General features: G+C 35.0%; 1 long non-coding RNA gene across 1 annotated transcript in view; it reads left to right on the forward strand.

Annotated features, from left to right (window-relative positions):
- LOC105510325 overlaps positions 1 to 13,924 on the forward strand; it is a 32,174-nt gene that overhangs the window by 13,125 nt on the left and 5,125 nt on the right. The window contains exons 4-6 of the long non-coding RNA XR_001001549.1: positions 2,112 to 2,321; positions 4,845 to 4,847; positions 11,309 to 11,320. This is a non-coding gene — a long non-coding RNA (uncharacterized LOC105510325). The remainder of the gene's footprint in view (positions 1 to 2,111; positions 2,322 to 4,844; positions 4,848 to 11,308; positions 11,321 to 13,924) is intronic.

The following is a 13,924-nucleotide window of genomic DNA, read 5'->3' on the forward strand; positions in this document are numbered from 1 at the left end:
CAAACCTGCACGTTATGCACATGTACCCTAGAACTTAAAGTATAATAATAATATAAATAAATAAATAAATTACACTAAAAAAATTGTTCAAAAATTGACAGCAATCATAAAAATGTGTATGACATTAAAATAAGTGAATACATTATGTAATATATGTAAAGAGATTTTGAAAAGATGTGTGACTCCTCTGTGTTTTTTTGTTCTAGGACCAATCAAATTATGATAAAATACTGCAGTATTTACATCATTGCTCAAATTGTATCACATAGCATTGAGTTGCCATGTCTCCTCAGTGTCCTCTGGTGTGTTACAGTTTCTTAGTGTTTCCTTGTTTTTCATGACCTTGATAGTTTTGAGGGGTATCAGTTAGGTATTTTATAAAGTGTCCTTCTGTTTTGGTTTATCTGCTGTTTTTCTTATGATTAGACTGGGGTGATGAGTTTTCAGAAGACTAACACAGAGGAGAAGTGCCTTACTCCTCCCATTGTATTAGCAGGCACTTCATGTGCACACAACTTCACCGCTTCACCTATATCACTTGGTTGAGGTAGTGCTTGCCAGGTTTCTTCACTGTAATTGTACTCTTTTTCCTCATCCATTCACTATTCTTTGGGAGTAAGTCACTAAGTCTACCCCATTCTTGGAAGAAGAGATAGGGAAGACTAAGTTTCATCTCTTGGAGAACTTATTTGGGATAACTAAGCTTCATTATATGCAATTCTTGAATAAAGATGATTCCTTGTCATTTACTTATATCCAAATAGACTTGTAATATTTATTTTATATTACATTATTTATTTTTTGGTTGAAATTGTGCCAGTTTTTGCCATTGAGAATTCTTTCAATTGGCTTCTGTGTTCCTATGACACATCATCTCTATCCTTTGGGTTTTTTTGTTTGCTTGTTTGTTTTTTAGCACTTTCTTACTTTCTGCCACTGTAAGATATTCCAGGTTCATTTTGTATTTTTCTTGCCCTAACCCTAGAATTAGGTTTCTTTCTTCAAAGAGCCTTGGTTTATTTGGGTAAAATGGTGTTTAGAAACCAAGATCTAGTGTGCTCACTGCTACTGGGTTATCATTGCTTCTAAGACCTCTCAACCAACATAACTATTATGTATACTAACTTATGTGTACATGTATATCTATAGTTTATATATATATACATATACTATATAGTATATTATGTATATACTACATACATTTATATATACTAATTTATGTGTACATGAATACCTATGCTTGTTTCTGTATCTATCCATGTGTATCTATAGTAAGCTAAAAATAAGTTCTCACAGATGTCTCCAACTCTGATCCAGTACTATGGAGTTTATTTTAGCCTTCCCCTCCTGCTTATCTATAACTTTATTCTCCAACAGTGAGAAAGCTGACACCCAATATCCATCTTCCTTTTACTTATTTATCCAACCCCAGCATATATATTAGCCTTTCAGAAAGGCTAACTTGTACCTCCATGAGAAAAATAAACAAAAACCAAAAACAGAGAACAGTGTTTATGTAACAGGGTCTCACTCTGTCACCCAGGTTGGAGTACAGTGGCACAGTCACTGCAGCCTCAGCCTCCCAGGCTCAACTCATTCTTCCACCTCAGCCTTCTAAGTATCTAAAAATACAGACGCACACTACCACACCTGGCTAATTTTTGTACTTTTTGTAGAGATGAGGTTTCACCGTGTTGCCAGGCTCGTCTCAAACTCCTGGGCTCAAGCTATTTCCTCACCTCAGCCACCCAAAATGCTGGGAATACAGGCATGAGCCATCACAGCAGGCCTACAGTTCCTTTTTTGTCCTTAACTCTACAGTTTCTCTACTTTCATTTATAATTTACATTTAAAGTTTAGCTTTACTGTCAAAATATTGTTTTCCAAAGTTACATAAGTCAGCTCTCTTTACCTCCATCTCACTGAGTGCTGATATGTCATATATTTGTTAACAGTTTAATTAATTTGCCCTGCAACATGCTGGTTGATGTTTTAGTTTTCTTAGTTTGCCTGCGTTAAAGTTTAATCTTTTTGATGTACAGCTCAATGAGTTTTGACAAATGCATAGAGTCATGTATCATCACCCAGTTCCACTATTTCTTTGAACTCAGCAAGGTAAGTCCAGGTCCTCACCTCCACTTAAAAGTTCTGCCATCAAGGGACATCTGCTTATTATCTTCTGTCCGCACATCAAATGCCTTCAATGTGACCCCTGGATGTTCTCCAGCCAGCTGAGAGAAAGAAATATTCTTTCTTTATCACCAAATACTTCAACTGCAGAGTGGTTGTGCTACCAAGGCTGAAACTTTGGAAAAACCTGCGTCTCTGAGGTAATTTTATGAGTATAATATAAAAGAAGAAAGTAAGGACTTATCTTTCAAGCACGCAGTTGATGCAGTGTGCATTTGTTCCATCTTTATTTTCTCGATTTTCTTATTGTATGTATAACATGTTTACTAGAGTGGGATCAATATTTCAAATTGTTTCTATAATTATAATTCAGGTGTCATCATTTTTAGCTATTTTAACTATCAGAGTTGCAAATTCAAAAGAACTCCACTTTATAAAACACACCATTAGTAGGGCATCTCATTATTTTCTGTATAAACCATTTAAATATATTAGTTGTATTGTCTTGGCCAATTCTTTTAGTATATAATTCTTTTGTTAATTCAGCATATTTTCCCACTAATAATATTTTTCTAATTGTTTAATTTTGTCTTGCCTTCTATAACATGTTTTGAATCTGAATAATTATCACCTCTCATTTAATTTGTTCCCTTGGAGATAGAGAATACATGGTTGTAACACCTTATAAATCTCTTATTAAATTGATAAAGTTTACTCCTTCCTGGCTTTTTATGGAGATTAACTGAAGATCCTTGAAAACATTTTCTAAAAGCTGGCCTGGAACACAAAGCTCTCAGGTCTCCACATTAAAGTATTTTGCTTTGCATTCAAGGTTGTCAACATGACATGTGGGCTTCTGCTTTTGCAATTATTTTAAATGTAGTTATTAAGTTCCTTTGGGAAATTGTTCTCCAGCTCTTGCATTTTCTTACATATCCTTTCTTTTATTTAGCCAAGATGCTAAAAGTGTGCTTCTTTTGAGAAATATACTTGCTTTTCATTAAAAAATGAAGAAAGATGGGGGGGGTGCATGGAGGCTACAAGAAGATAAAAAACAGTGCTCAGAGAAAAGAGAATTTATTATGCTTAGCCAAACTTCAATTTTTGAAAGTTACTAGTATTTTATCCCAAAATAAAATTTAAGGTAAGCACAACTTTAACTTAGAAAAATATTCAGCATAACTATTTGCATAATTACTTTCTAGCTTCAAAGTAAAATAGAAGAAAACATGTTCAAGTTTTTATCAGGAGATGGGACTTGTAAAGCAATTTAATAATTTTAAGAATCAAATATCTTCTGAATGAAATGAAATATGCACAATTTTGTTCTTAATTGTTAAATTAAGGATGTCATCAATCTGATTAAAGGCTTTTAATTGAGTTGTCATCAAAGATTTGAACAAAGGATGGCAAATATCTAGCATAAAGAGTACCACTCTTCGATGACACGCCCATGGGCAGACATCACTAATTAATCACAGAAACTTTTCCACTGTTATAAGCAGAAGTTTCCAAATTTTTCTTGTCATGGTCCTGCTAGGCACAAAATGCCCAGCATATAAAAACAAAGAAAAAGTTAAACTTATTTGCCATCAATTATATAACTGTAAACTCATCTCCGTGAGGCCTCAAATGCATGAGAAACACTCTTTTATGTGGATGTAGTTGTATAGGTTGCATTACTTCTTGACTAATCCCAATAAAACTCATTAAATGTTATGCAATTCCACAGGGTTTATCATGGTATATGTTATTTCCACATAGATAAATTATAAATTAACAATAAAACTTCTTAAGACTGTGATAAACTTTTTGAAAGATCTGCTATAGATACATTCATTCCTTATATAGTAGACGGCTGACCACCACGGACATGGAGATTGAGTGATAAAGTCACTTAACAAAATAGTTAAATACATACATCTATTTTAATGAAACTTAGAGAATGTGAGGATTATGAGTGGAATTAATACAGTAAAATAATGAGCAGGATTTACATTTACTGGGAGCTATATAAAAATCAACAAATCAATCCACACTAAGTTCATTTAGCTTCAGTTTTACACCTCCTAGGACAGGAATTGTGTAGCCTACAAAACAATTTATATTTTATCTGTACCATCTAATTAATTAAATGGCCCCAGAGTACCAGACTCACAAATCTCGTTAATAGCTGAATGCGGAAATAAAGGCTGTTCACCCCTACTAGAATAATATTTGCATATCCCCACCTGTGATGGGTAATAAGTACCTGCCACAAATCAGAATTATGAATTTTGTACGCCTAACAAAACCGCAGGGGAAATTATACCTCAGACATTCCATAATAATTGCAGCTAAGCTGTTTAGTGCCATCCACTTATTCTGCCTGAAGTGTTTAAAGCAGCAACAGTTGTAAATGAATTCAGGCACATATTCAAGGGAATGTCTTTTTTTTTTTTCAAAAAGTTTTTCTGTCTTGCCATATGTAATTATCTTTATGGAAGTATTCAGCTGCAAGTTATAACGCATTCGCATTCAAAGAAGCAAATTAGAAAAAAAATAGAGGGTTCTGTCCATCAGCCCATTAGACGTGTACTAGAATTCTGTTTTTGAGATTTTGGAACAGCTTAAGGTAAGTTTTGAGGTATTGACACTATAAAACTTAGGTTGACTAGCTTGAGTGGGATTCTACTTGTGCAGTCTGTAAATTGGTAAAATTAGATTCAGGGTAGATAGTCCAGGAAATTGTGGCATTAAGATGGAGCAAATGCTGGACTAATAACCCCAGGTTTCAAGATTACATATTGTGGCCCATCTCTAAAATGGTTTTTAGAGCTCCAGGATTGATTGTGGAGTTCATAGGCTCCTGGGAGGAATCTGGCCTGAGAGCACTGCAGTCCTAGACCTTGGACTGGAAACAATGAGAGTTGCAAAGGGCACATTTATCTTATTGCTAAGCTCACAGAGGGGAAGTGCCATGACAGTGTCCAGCACAGAGTATCACATTATAGGAAATAATAAGTTCCTTGGTATTAACAGTTAATTGCAATGACCATGCTCTGATTAAATATAGTATCTAATTAAATGACAAATAACTCTAGTAGGGACTAGATGTAACCTGTTTAGGAGGTATGGAAGTTACTGAACAATTTTGATGGCTGTGAGGTATATTGTAGTGATTAACTAAATACTAGAAGACCTAATGTCACCTCTTGCTAAGTATTGGCCTTGAGATCTTGAACAAGTCAATTTCTCTGAAATTCTCTTCCCTCAACTGTAAAGTATTATCAAAAATAGTTTAATCTATTTACTAACTGAACAACAAAATCATCTACTTCTTGAGATGGTTTTGGGCCTCAGTAGTTACACTGTATGCACCTTAGGATCACATTACAAGTGATTGCTACTATTTTATTTTCCCATTATGGGTCTTGCTGATTAGCTGCCTGCCTGAACCAAGTTTCTCCATTAAAGAGACTTTACTGCAAATAGGAAGGAAGGGCATAGGAGAGAATATACATAGGAAAGAAATACAATCCTTCAAAGAAAAAGAATGTTTTCCTACCTATTTGGGGTGAGTGTGTGTGTCTACACTTAGCCTGAGTACGTACATCAAAACTGCTCATTTTAAAAAGGGTTTTAAAAATAATTAGGATTTATATATTTTCAAAAGAGTGGGCAGAGTGCAATGAGTCACCAAGAGGTGATTAAGTCAGGTTGTTTGAGGCTCCCTGAGGTGACAGGATGGTCTGTAGGCTTTAGAAAGAAAGCTTATATAGCCTATTACCATGATGAAGTGAAATTTAAAATTACATTTTATATTTGTAAAGGGCTAACAGGCGAGGTCCCTATGGATTGTCAAATACTACATAAAATGCTATAAAAACCAGACCGTAATCTCTCACTAACTTACACATTAGCCTCAGGCAGTAAAGATGGTTTTTATTGGAACCAGATTTTGTGAGGGGAAAAAAAAAAGTTATGCACAGTTTATCCTGGATTTTCAGGCTCTTTGCTTCTTCCTTGAGTTAACATGACATATTCCAAGTGATTAAATAAACTTATCGAGCAGCTCTTTTCATGCACTTGAAAGAGGCAAAGTAAAGAAGGATTTACTCTGAAGAGAGGTCTTAATTCTATCACTGAAAAGGGTCCCTGTTTTATTCCAATCATTACTATGAAAACCAAGAAAGACAAGAAAAAAATAAACCTTCTGAAAAAGACTCTTGTAGAGAACTGCTTGTACTCCATGTACTATTTCACTTACCACCTTGTACCTTTGAAGATCAAAAGTAATAACTTGTGGGAAGAATTCAGAAGACAGAGGAGATATTATTGTCAGTGCCATGAATGCAACCCAGGAAAATAATAGTTTGAATGTTAGCTCCTTCGTTATCACTGAAGTGCTAAGCAAGGTTGGTCAAATATTTTGATGGACTGGTAAAGTTTTTCATCTTCGAGAGTAACTAACTTTGAGCAGCTTACAGTCAGATTTACAACATGTGGCAGATTTATAAATGATCTCTAGATTAAACAGTCAAGCAGTGAGCCTATTGGTGTCTTTGGTTTTGTGCTTCTTTCAAGAGTTAGAGATTTGTAGTAGCCTATAAGCCAGGTGTAAGCTTTTATGTGGAGACAAACTTGGGGCTCTTTGGATATGGTTGTTTGGCCATTTCCAGAGCTAGCTTGAGCAAATAATCAAAGTTCTGATCTCCCCTAATGTTTAGGTTGTGCTGGTTGAGGACTAACCCTCTGTGATTTAGTAGTCAAGGGGTAGAAGGTGGTGGCCAGTGTGAGTCTTGAGAATCCCAAGTAGGTGGCCCAAGTTTAATTACATGCCTTAGGAACTCTTGAAAAGTTGCTATGGTAAAAAGCACACATGGCTTTGTTGTCAAACTGACCTTTATCCCAATCTTACATCCTTCAATTACTAGCCATGACTGTAGGCAGGTAAATTACCTTCTCTGAGCTTCAAGGAATTCTTTGTTTTTGTTTTTCATCTATAAAATGATACCTACCTCAAAATATTTTTGGAAAGATGAAATAAAATCTCAAGTAGAACCAGGGTTAAGTCATCTCACTGGAGCATGGATTCTGTGTATCCCAGAGCCCTAACCTTTAAGAGATAACCAGCAGAAGAGAAGCCCTCAAAGTTTGAGACACAGTGGTTAAAAAAAAAAAAAAAAAGAATATGCTTTTAAAAAGGAAAAGGAAATCAAGTGCTCATTGCTATAGAAAGACCTAATAAAATAGAAATTAAAATAATCTCTCCCTCAGCTTATACCCTTTCCAACTACCGTTTTTTCTCCCCTTTTCCACTAGCATCTTCCTTTACTTTACTAAACTGTCCTCATCATTGTCAACAATAAATTTATTGTTACTAAACCCAAAAATCACTGTCTGGTCCTCATTTTATTAGACCTAAAACTAGTACAGTTTGGAGAGCTGGAAAGGAAGCATTGTATGTGGAAAGAGCTCAGAGTGAGTGTTTCGATGATGAATTGTCATCTTAGTAAATGCTTGAACTTGGAAAAGCTATTGGACGATTCTGAGCTCATTTTCCTTACCTGTCATCAGAACAAAAATCCCAGCCTTATTTATGAGGCTCTGTTAAGGACTAAGTTCTGATAACAATGCACAGAAACATCTACAGCTGCTCTTTGACTCTTGATAAGGTTACAACCCTTCAAAGCCATTGTACGCTGAAATACTGTAAGTAAAACATGCACTTAATATACCCAACCTAGTGAATATACCCAACCTGCTAAATACCTAGCCTACCTTAAATGTGCTCAGAACACTTACATTAGACAACAGTTGGGCAAAATCATCTGGTAACACAGTAGAGAACCAGTTGCTCACCCTAGTGATCACAGGATTAACTAGAATCTGTGGGTCCCTGCCACTGCCCAGAACTACAAGAGAGTATTGTACCTCCTATCACTAGCCTGGAAAAAGATCAAAATTCAGAATTCAAATACGTCTTCTATTGAACGCATATCACTTTTGCACCATCATAAAATCAAAAAATTGTTAAGTTGAAACATGGCAAGTTGGGGACCATCTGTAGTATCATGCTTGGAATGCGATAGGTGCCCAATAAGATATTTGGCTTTCCATTTCCCCTGACAGAAAATGCATCCACATAGCAGCCACCTTCATTTTCTTCTACCTTCTTATTATGCAAGCTCCTCCAGATTAGAAAACATATTTTAAATATCCATAATTTATAGTCCCTGGCATAGTGTTGGAAATATACTGCATGTTCCATACATTCTTACTGGTTGAATGAAGATGAAAAACAGTTTACTGATACAGAGAAGTTCCCATAGAGGCAATATTTGGTGGTTTCCTTTTAGTAGACAAATGTTTGTGAAGGATATTTTTGGATTTATCATGGGAGGTTGATGACACCAAATCAGATATGGTCTGCCCTCTGTATCCATGCATTCTGTATCTGCATATTTGGGGAAAAAATAAAAATAATAATCCAAATAAAAAATTAATATAGTACAAAAATTACACAATATTTACATTACTTTAGACATAAGTAATGTAGAGATGATTTAAAGTATACGCGAGGATGTGCATAGGTTATAAGCAAATACTACATTATTATAAGAGTCTTGAGTACTGGCAGATTTTGGTATCTGTGGGGTCCCGGAAGCAATCCTGCATAAATATTGTGAGAAAACTGTATCATGAAAAGACTATACATTGATAATCAATAACATATTTTAAACATTTATTATGGACACATTATAGTAAGGGTTTTATTGCATTACTTCATTTAATCATCATTTAATCTTCAAGAAAACTGCTTTATCCTCATTTTATAAAAGAAATGATTGCTTAATCTAGTCTGTCACAGATGGACATTTGGGATGATTCCAAATCTTTGCTATTGTGAATAGTGCCGCAATAAACATACGTGTGCATGTGTCTTGCAGCACACCAACATGGCACAAGTATACATATGTAACAAACCTGCACGTTATGCACATGTACCCTAGAACTTAAAGTATAATAATAAAAAAAAAAAATCATTAACTTGAGAAGTTATAGTCTTCTAGGATTAATGTCTTTGTGGTAGAGAAAGAGAGAGAGAACCAAACCTCAGTGCTCTATTTCTGGGCTCCCAAATATATGCAACTGTGCTTAGTTCCACAGCAAGAAAAACTTCTATAGACGAACCTCCCCCATCAATACCCCCCCCCAAAAAAAAAAAAAAAGAAATGATTGCTTACACAATTAGGCAAGCAGCCGAGACTATACACCATCTGAGAGGAGACCTGAGTTTTAAACCCAAATCTAGCTGTTTTACACAGACTGTGATCTTAGCCATCATGCCATGTGTCTGGATCCCCACCAAAGACCAGTTCTGAATACACGACCTAAACGGCCCTCCCTGCCATGACTGCTGCCGACTTTGACTTTTCACATGCACTTTCCCTTTCTCTTTTACAACCATACTAATCCTAATCTCCTTTCATTTTTTTTTTGGTATAAATTTATGGGGTGCACGTGTAATTACTTTACACACATAGATTATGTAGTGGTGAAGTCAGGGGCTTTTGGGCCATCACCGAAATAACATGCATTGTTCTCATTGAGTAATTTCTCATCCCCTCCCACTCTCTCACCCTCCTTAGTCAGCAATGTCTATCATTCCACACTCTACGTCCATGCGTACTCATTATTTAACTCCCACTTATAAGTGAAAACACACAGTATTTGTCTTTCTGGGTCTAACTTGTTTCACTTAAAATTAGGGCCTCCAGTTCCATCCACGTTGTGGTAAACGACACTATTTCATTCTTTTTATGGCTGAATCGTATTCCCTTGTGTATAATCTCTTCCACATGAGCTGTCTTGGATGTGTTTCTTCTTGCCACTGAAACACCTGATTACTCTTTTGATGGAAGACAGTATGGCAATGGTTTGGATGGAGTATGAGCCTGAAGCCAGGTGAAAACTAATGATAACAAGTATGACTTTGAGCAACTCAGCCTTTGGATGACATAATGATAGATACTTACAAGATTATTTTAATGACTGAGATAATGATGCAACACACTTTAAACAGCATTGATTATTAAAAAGATGAATACTTTTATTCTAGCTTCAAGGTTTCTTGCTGAAATTAGGGTGTGAAGTTCAGTAAACCTTTTAATGTTCATTTTAGTTGTACCCAACATAAATGCTTATTAATGTGTTTCCTTATATATTGTGTCTTCAAAAGAGAAGCAAGACATGAAAATCAGTAATTGAACTTGGCATGTAAATGGGGGAAGCTTTTTTAGGGAGTGCCAGGAGAAAAGGCCACATATGAAACATTGATTTGTCTGCTTTTGTAAAAGAACAGAGAAATAAAGCAATAACTTTTGAGATTAAAATCAAAATACATATTAAATTGTGTTTGAGCATTATTTTGGCCTGACACTGAAATTATTTTCTTTAACCCATTCAGTTTTAATTTATGTCAGATTCAAATTTGGTAATACATTTTACTCACTGCTACTTAAATTCATGACAAATTGCATGTATTTATATATATATGTGCCATGCATGCTGTTATGTTTTGGAGAATATTATGAATTCAAAATGGATATCCTTATTAAAATATAATAAACTGTCTTTTTCTATTTCAAAAACATATCGTTTACAAACTGTGACTGTCTTAATAAATGCTGGAATTCTCCCATAATCGTCTTGGCAATTTGTTTACCTAAGATTTTCATACACTTATGACGAAATCAGGAATTACTAAGACCAGGCCATATTTCAGCAAAAAATCCTTATAATCGGTTGGGCTGTGAATCTTCTATCTAGATGCTTTTAATTTCTGCAACAGATTTTTCAGTGCATAATCTCACAGCTTTGTTAAGGACTGGTTAAGCAAAAACTGAAGTATATGAAAGACGGTTTTTATGTCCATGTGTACAGTAAGTAGATCTTTGAAAGGTTCATCTAGTTTTTTAAAAATCTAATCATTAATCACATCTCTACAAAAGGCTTCTTCTGTTCTCCCTTTTTCTATTTTTCAAGATTCATTTCCATTATCAAAGATATTTAGTATTGCTTTAATATTTACCATATTAAATAATTAGTACAACCTCCTTTACTTGGCATTTAAGAACACCCAAATTACCCTGCAAAATACATAGAATGAACAATGGAAGTGGTCATTCAGGAGACACAAAATAAAGTATCCTTGGCTACTAGGATCATCACTTTGCTGCATCATATTGCATAATTAATTTTTTTGAGTCTTTATTTACTTAAGTGTAATGGAGAATTTCTAAGGTCTGCTAGAGATCTTGAAGTCCGTTTGTCTCTGACTTAACCCTTTCAGACGTATTTTCAACAAGTTCCCTATATGTTTCACTAGTTCCAGCTAAACCAGGCTACCTACTCATTCATGCATGTGCCCATATATTTTCTGTCTTCTATTCTTTTGGCATTACTGATTTCTTTCTACAAAAAGTTCTCTCCCATTTCTGTCACTTCAAAGTCTTCCAGCTCTTTAAGATTCCTTTCTTACCACCCTCCAGCATCACACCCTCCCAGACACTTTACCACCCATAATGATATAGTCTCTGAAATTTTGCTTGAAATGTTTTTATTGATGCTATATACAGAGTTTGATTACATTATTTCTTGTTTCATCTTAGGCTTGGAACAAAGGCATTCTTCTACTGACGTCTGCATTTTTTCTGTAGCACCTAATAGTACATGGCACATAGTAGGCACTCAATCAAGTGTCTGTAGAATGGGAAGTCTGGTCTATTATTCCGACACAATGCAGATGGTAAAATGATCTCCCGTTAAAAAAAGCTTTTGGCCATTTATTCAGAATTCATTTTGTGCATTCTTTCTGGTGTTCAAAGATGCAGTTTAACACCATTTTTTATTACACTATAGAAGTATTAGTTCTCCCCTGACAGTAAAACAGGGAGAAAGATGATGCCGTTTGGCTCTTTCTTTTCTCCAAGCCATTATGCAAAGAATAAGCTCTAAGTGATGAGGTCATACCCCTGTGTCTAACAAAAAAACAGGCTGCTTCTTAAACATCTCAGACCATTTCCTGTAATCAGTTAACAATGTCTGTCTGATTCAAATGTGCACAATTTTCCATTTGCTTAATTTTTCTTAAAATTTTTGGATTAAACTAAGAAATTTTTGTCTGTTCCTCCTTTCCTGCAAAAACACTTTTCCTTCATACATGAATCTCTAATTGGAATTTAAGTGGTCATTTTCCAATAACTAAAGCTTTCTGCATGGATGTTAAAGCAAAGGCAACCCACATTTCCTACTAACCCTTCACCCTCATTATTATGACGGAAGCTCTATAGATCCAGTGGATTTTGACAGAAGAGATCTAGTTGAATCATCTCAAAGCCTCTGGCTATTATGACTGAGCAGCCACCAGTATGCAGAAATTGGTGCTTTGTTTGCCCTGAATCCCTGAGCCATCTGCACCACTCGGAAAGCACTGTGAACTTAGTCATTCAAAATGAATATTTAACAGTTCACTTTTGACATGCATTTTTAAATTTTTAAATTTAAATATTTAATTTTTTTTTTTTGTTTTTATTTGTAGCTTCTCAAATTTCTTGATCCCAGCTGTCCTGTGTATCATTGTGCTGGCATCATTCTGTATTCACCTTGGTAAGACCAGTAATTCTAGATTATCAAATATAAACCCTTTTTTTAGCCCTTGAATAATTTTCATGATAAACAATCAGGACAGTCCCATGTCGTTGCTCATTTGTGTTGACTAAAAAACATTGGGGTTGGAATACATATACAGGAGGTTTATAATGCCTCTTTTTTTTGTTATATTTGTTGATCTCATGTGCTTTAAGGCATTTATTTTTTTCAGATCATTGTAGCCTTGTGATGAGTTAAAACTAGTATCTTTTCATAGATTGTTTAATAAATGTATGTGAATGATAATAATTCTGAACCATTATCAAAGGGGTAGCAAGCATGATTTCTCTATAGAGGTCCTCTAGGTTGAAGACATTTATGACAATATAATCATTATAGTGTAATATGTAATACCTATGAGCAATTTTTACTAAGATCAATGACTGTTGCTGGTCCCATGACTGAGAAATTCTTAAGAATATCTCTATAGTGAAAATTAAAATAGTGCAATCGTTTCATATTTAAACATCAAAACAGAATTTAGAGCCCTAAGCCTTCCAAACCTGATAAAGACCAATAGTGAGGCATCAGAGGGAGAATGAGAGCTATCCATTCTTTTGAGCACCATATATGACACTTCACAATCTGGTCTTGCCTAATAATAAAGAGTTTAATCCTGTAGCTACAACCTGTTGAAAATTGCTTTAGTCCAGGACTTCTCACCCTTATTCTTATCATGTTTTGGGCTGGATAATTTTTACTGTATGTTCTTATGCATTGCAAAATGTTTAGCAGCTCTCTTGGCCTCTACCCATTAGGTTCCAGATGCTAGTAGCACCACCTTTCCAACTCATGACAAATATATACGTGTATATATACATATATATGTCTCCAGACATTGCCAAATATTCTCCAAGGGGCAAAGTTGCTCCTCACCCTCATTTGAGAACCACTGTATTAGATCCAACACTTTTATAATTTTTATAATTTAATAATAATTATAATTATTTTAGTGTGGGCTGCTATATAATAAAATATCATAAACTGAGTGGGTTATAAACAACAGAAATTTATTTCCCACAGTTCTGAAAGCTGGAAAGCCCCAAATTAAGGAACTGGTAGATTTGGTGTCTGGTGAGGACCATTTTCTTGATGCATC

This window comes from Colobus angolensis, unplaced genomic scaffold (assembly GCF_000951035.1).
Source record: "Colobus angolensis palliatus isolate OR3802 unplaced genomic scaffold, Cang.pa_1.0 Scaffold186, whole genome shotgun sequence".
Taxonomy (NCBI): Eukaryota; Metazoa; Chordata; class Mammalia; order Primates; family Cercopithecidae; genus Colobus; species Colobus angolensis.